General features: G+C 31.2%; 1 protein-coding gene across 2 annotated transcripts in view; it reads left to right on the forward strand.

The window, feature by feature from the left end:
* Positions 1–6,000, forward strand: part of LOC107445008 (very long chain fatty acid elongase AAEL008004-like) — a 55,261-nt gene that overhangs the window by 26,093 nt on the left and 23,168 nt on the right. The window lies entirely within an intron of this gene.

Consider the following 6,000-nt stretch of genomic DNA (forward strand, 5'->3'; position numbering starts at 1 on the left):
GTATCAATGCTTCTTGAAGATTTATCCTAATATTAAAGTTCCGAAAATATCAAGCAATATTGTTTAACATTTTATAGGCGATATTTTCTAAATTTTCAGCTATTCCCCTCTCATTAGGCTTTTTTTTAAAATTTTTTAATCTTGATTTCCAATTGTGCTGGAGTTTCAATATCACCCAGCTCTAGTGATTTAACTTTTTACAGGCGACATGTTAATAAATTTTAGCTATTCCTATCAATAATGTCTTTGAACTTTTGTTTTTCTTTTAAAATGTAAGAATTCCGATATCCTGTAGCATTAGTGTTTTATTTATTTATCTTTTTTTTGGCGATATTGTCTTACTTTACTGCTATTCTAAAAATTTTAAAAGCGCGTTTACGTTTAGCACTTGCGTTTTAACATTTGACAAGACATTCTTAAATTTCCGTTATTCCTGTCATTAGGCATTTTGAACTAAAATTTTTAAAAGCACGTTTACGTTCAGCACTTGCGTTTTAACATTTGACAAGACATTCTTAAATTTCCGTTATTCCTCTCATTAGGCATTTTGAACTAAAATTTTTAAGAGCGAGTTCACGTTTAGCACTTGCGTTTTAACATTTAACAAGACGTTCTTAAATTTCCGTTATTCCTCTCATTACGCATTTTGAACTAAAATTTTTAAACGCGCGTTTACGTTTAGCACTTGCGTTTTAACATTTGACAAGACGTTCTTAAATTTCCGTTATTCCTCTCATTAGGCATTTTAAACTAAAATTTTTAAAAGCGCGTTTACGTTTAGCACTTACGTTTTAACATTTGACAAGACATTCTTAAATTTCCGTTATTCCTCTCATTAGGCATTTTGAACTAAAATTTTTAAGCGCGCGTTTACGTTTAGCACTTGCGTTTTAACATTTGACAAGCGACGCATTCTTAAGTTTCAGTTATTTCTCTCAATAGGCTTTTCGAACTAAATTTCAAAACACACGTTTCCGTTCAGCACTTGTGCTTTAATGTTTGACAAGCGACACATTCTCTTTAGTTATTCCTCTCACTAGGCTCCTTAAATTAAATTTTATCCGTGCAAATATTCTGCTATCGCTTAGCACTAATGCGTACAGGCAGAGTCATGGTGGCTCAGGGGATAGAGAGATCGCCTTCCAATGAGGTGAAACGGATTCGAATCCCAGTGATGGTTGGTCGATACGAAATCCATATCCTGCTAGCACCAACCACAGTGCTGGTATCCTCAGTGGTAGATGGATCATGGATTAGAGTCCCCTTGTCGTCGGTCTTACCGTGGGAGGTTTTCGTGGTTTTCCTCGCCGTGTAACGCAAATGTGGGTTAGTTTCTTCAAAAAGTCCTCCACAAAGGCAAATTTCTCTCAATACTTGAATCAGGAGTTCTCTTGTCTTCTGGATTCGGTTCAAAATCACAAGGCTATGGAGTTGAACATTGGTAGTCGTAAGGTTATGCTCGTAAATTTTAAGTTCTTTTGATTATACATTTACTGTGTTTAAAAAAAATTTTTTTCCTGGAACTTGATACCTTAAGTACTGTTCTGTCAGCTGTGATTATATTCTGAGTTACAAACATCTTATATTTAACCATGTGTAATTGTTTCTTTTTATTAACTTTGCACTCCTACTGAAGATGCGATATGCTTCTGATTGATATTGTTTATTTTCTTTGTAACGTTAGTTTGCATTTAGTTCATTTTTAAGTTACGCTGTTTTCTGGATTTCATATTTAATATTCTCCCTATTTGTTAAAACTCTAATTTGATAATTTTGAATATGTTTGCTTATGTGATTGAACTGTTGCGCGCACTTCGGATGACCCCTTGCAGGGGGCGGGATGGGGTTAAGCTAGTTATTGGTAATCTAATCATAAAATTAATTCACTTTACGAAGTCAGTTTGATACATAGCAGGTAAATAAACATTTTGAAACATTAAATCAAATTGGAAAAGCGCACACGACAGCTGAAACCAAATTTGTTTTATATAATAGAAATAAGACCTATATAAAATCTTTACAATTAAAAAAGTGAAAATATGAATGTGTGTTTGCAAAACAGTACTTCATCAGGGGACACACTGCCTGCAAACACACAGGAGCCTTTCTGTTGTTAGTGGATTTAACCAAAACTAACAGTGCCCCGAGGCCCCATAATGAAAAGACAGAAATAGATAACCTTTACCACAATTGAAAAGTACTATAAAATTGAAAAGGAATCACAACTAAAAAGAATCACAACTAAACCAACAAATGAAACGCCTCCTTCAAATCACAATATAAATAAATGTAAGTAAGTAACAGTTACAGTTAATTAAAGTGATAATAATAAAATATATTCCGTATCAGTAAGAGAAAAATCAAGTGCTGACACCTGTTTTGGAATTTCTAAACATAAAAACATCTATTCAGTAAGCCGACAATTTAATCGACTGTTCAACGACGGTTATAAAATAAAATAAAATGCTTGCATGCAACAACACAATCTAAATTTTTAGTTATTCCTCTCACTGTGAAATAAATTTCTGAAAATACAACTATATTCCTCAGATTCTTGGTATGAAAATAAATAAATAAATAAAGAGAGAGGTATGAGGGCGTGGATGATGAGTTCGTTAATCTTATCGCGTCTTCCTTATTGCCTATTCTGTCAATGGCAAGGCTAAGTGCGTAACCTAGTGCTTGCGATTTCCCATTCAATTAGCATGCTCCCAACATAACTCGGTCGGTCAAGTGCAGCTGAGATACCTAATAAAAGTGCCTCAACAATCTCGGTCAATCGTTTATTGGAAGCATGTTCTTTTTTGAGTAACGCTTGAATTGTTTTTGTGGAAGAGGAAAAGGGTTTATAGTTTTTTTTTTCTTTTCTTTTTTTGTTTTATTTCTTTAAGAAAAGATGTAAACAATAACTTTGACTTTTAATCCCCCAAAAACTATGCAACCTCTATAGAGTTGTGTTGTTACAGCGTTTTGTTTCGATTACTCGTGATGCGTTGTAAACAAGATATAATTACTATGTATGGGAAAACTGAATTATTGCTGATTATTATTTTTATTTTAGTTTAATGACTTAGGGTTGGCTTACATAATTTGTATTTACTAAATGATGACCATCTAAAATATGTATAAGGTTATGGGAACACAATTTCCAGAATTGTTCTTATAAAGGTTTTTTTTGTAATTAATCTCAATTTTCTCTCTAAAATATAAATTATGAGCCATTGCTTGTGGAATTTTTGTTGCTAGAAGGTAACATTAATTCCAAAGCTAAAACACTTCCAGCTGATGGACGATTTAAAAACAATATATCATTTTTTGATGTTCTACTTTGAAATAATATTTTAATATTTTGAAATTGAAAACTTAGAACTCGAATCATTGAAATAAAAATTTTATAAATTTTAATGGTGCAAAAAATTTTGTTTCTCAGGTTTTGCATCCAAAAAAATATTTATTCAAATAAAAAAATAATCGTGTATGTTGCTCTTCTTTATTTCATTTTTTTGTATTTTGTGAATATAATTTAGCATGTGTGTATCAGAAATTTTCTCGAAGAAATTCTCCGATTTAACTTTTTGAAACCACTCATTTTGGACGAAAATATTTACACACACATTTGTAAATTTTAAATTTAAAATGTAAATATCTATTTTCTGGTGGTTGTAGCAGACAAACCTCAATTTTGTCATTGAACATTTTGTGTGCTACTATGCAAATTAACAATTAGATATCTGTTGCACATTAATTGTTTAATTTATAGGTTCACATTAAAGTCATTGTAGCCCGAATTTTTTAATATGCAACTAAATATTTTTAAAAATCTACTTCTTATTTTAATTTGTAATTCAATACTTTTGTTTTGTACAACTTGGTAAAAATCTGACAGTAATATTTAATGTTCCTTCAAACATAAGAGTCCTACATAAACATTTTGATATTAAAAAATGTTTATGTAGGAAATGTTATGTAGGAAAAACACAAATCAAATGGCGGCCCGCCATTTGATTTGTGTTTTTAATTGTGGCCCCCGGCCTCATGTAAGTTGGAAAGCCCTGATCTACATATTAAAAAAAATATCACAAGTTTAAAATCTACTTGGCACTTTGGCGATTGTTGTTGGCGCAACAGATCACGATACGGAAATATTCCCTTTTATTATTCAACGAATTTCATTCTCTATTTACTATTTTATAATTTTCTTTGTTCTGAAAGAAGAGAAGGAGAAAAAAAAAAGCTGAAACAAAATCTCCCACTTTGAATAATGTGAAATAAAACATCTCGTCTATCGGGCAGCATTTGTAGCTGTAATTAATTGATGGTACTTAACTCAAGCCTTTGAACTCTTGATTATTCAGGAAGTAATAACTTGGCATACAACTAGCGGATTCCTATTCAACTGTAACAAATTTTCGCCGCAGTGGTTAGTTGAAAATGACCTCACGTACATGTTTAATTTGCAAAACCCACTGCCATATTTCAGATGATAACATCTTTAAAACAAATGTGTCACATGTTCTGCTTACGGATATCGAATATTTTTGGCCATATTTATTTTCTGTTTTTAATGTGTGTCGTAAGGTCAGCTCCTGTTTGAAACATAACTCAGAACGGGTTTCATTGGTCAGTAATAAGTGATGTAATAAAATATAATCTCTTTTCTTGTTGTTGTTTATGTTCTATTTCTTATCGATATTCCTAGCAATGATGAATTGCCTGATCTTGATTTAATATGTGGGTTTACTTAGCAAGGCAAAATGAACATGTTTTTTTTCTTCTTTTTATGATTAACTGATTTGGATGCTCTAGATCAATTTTAAATGGAATAGTTTAAATGGAATGTTCAGGAATGTTTAAATTTGTATGCATTTCATTTGTTATGCATTGCGGAAATGGTGTTTTTGAAGTAAAAATAGTTGTAACAGCTACCGGTGTAATTGTTTTGTGACTGAGTGTTTTGTAATTGTGGTGTGATTGAGTGTTGTGATTGAGTTGTGCGATTGTGAGGAATAAATGTAACAATTACTTCGGTTTTCGGTTGCATGAGATTATTGATCGGATCTTAGATATTTTACCGTTGCTGAATTAAAATTAGATATCGGTCTCTCTCGATAAGCTACATTTCTTATGCAATTAAATAATGTATTCCTATCAGGATTTTTTAAATCTCGTTTGAAGGAATACTTATTATCCCCTCTTATGTGCTACGTAGGGAGTGGTGGAAATAAAGCGATACTACATTTCTGTTTATAATGCGATATATTATATATGCGAGTGCAATTTATGAAAATAACCTTATATCATATAAAACAGTTCACATTGTAACAGTTTTTATCTTTCTTCACACTTTTTTTTTTAATTTCGATGTTTGTAATTTCAATTTAGAAATTTTAATAATTCATATCCCTGGAAACATATAATATCGTCAAGGGCAAGTTTATGATATAAAAAACGTGAGAGTGATAAAATTTTCGATAAAAATGGGCAAATAATTATTAAGGAAAAGGATTTGTGAAAACACTTAAAATTTTGATAACTTTCAAACAAATTGGAAATTTGAAGGGAAAAAAAACTCCAGCTAAGTTTCCAATTCAAAATCGTCCTCTCATAATTTAAATTCCAATTCTGTATTTGCATTTCGGCAGGCCAACATGGCTATTTTTACTACAAGTTTAACAATTCATAATTCTTGAAATAGTAATCGAATCGTATTTTTTTATTCCTTCCAACTCCTACTGTGCAAAATAAATAGATAAATAAGATAAAAAAATATCACCTTAATAACCTTCGTTTTAATGATCTGATTTTCACGCACCAAGTCATGGGTGAAAGCCCTTATATAGCAAGACGGAAAAGAGAAAAACCTGGTACGTAAAACATTTCATTCCAGCATTTTTTTCGAAAAAAATGAAATATCTGTAACTATCAAGATTTCTTTTATAATTCTGGCATATATATAAAACTGCTTCTTTTCCAAGATAAAGTAGATATTGTTGAAAAATT

This window comes from Parasteatoda tepidariorum, chromosome 9, assembly GCF_043381705.1.
Source record: "Parasteatoda tepidariorum isolate YZ-2023 chromosome 9, CAS_Ptep_4.0, whole genome shotgun sequence".
In the NCBI taxonomy this organism is placed as follows: domain Eukaryota; kingdom Metazoa; phylum Arthropoda; class Arachnida; order Araneae; family Theridiidae; genus Parasteatoda; species Parasteatoda tepidariorum.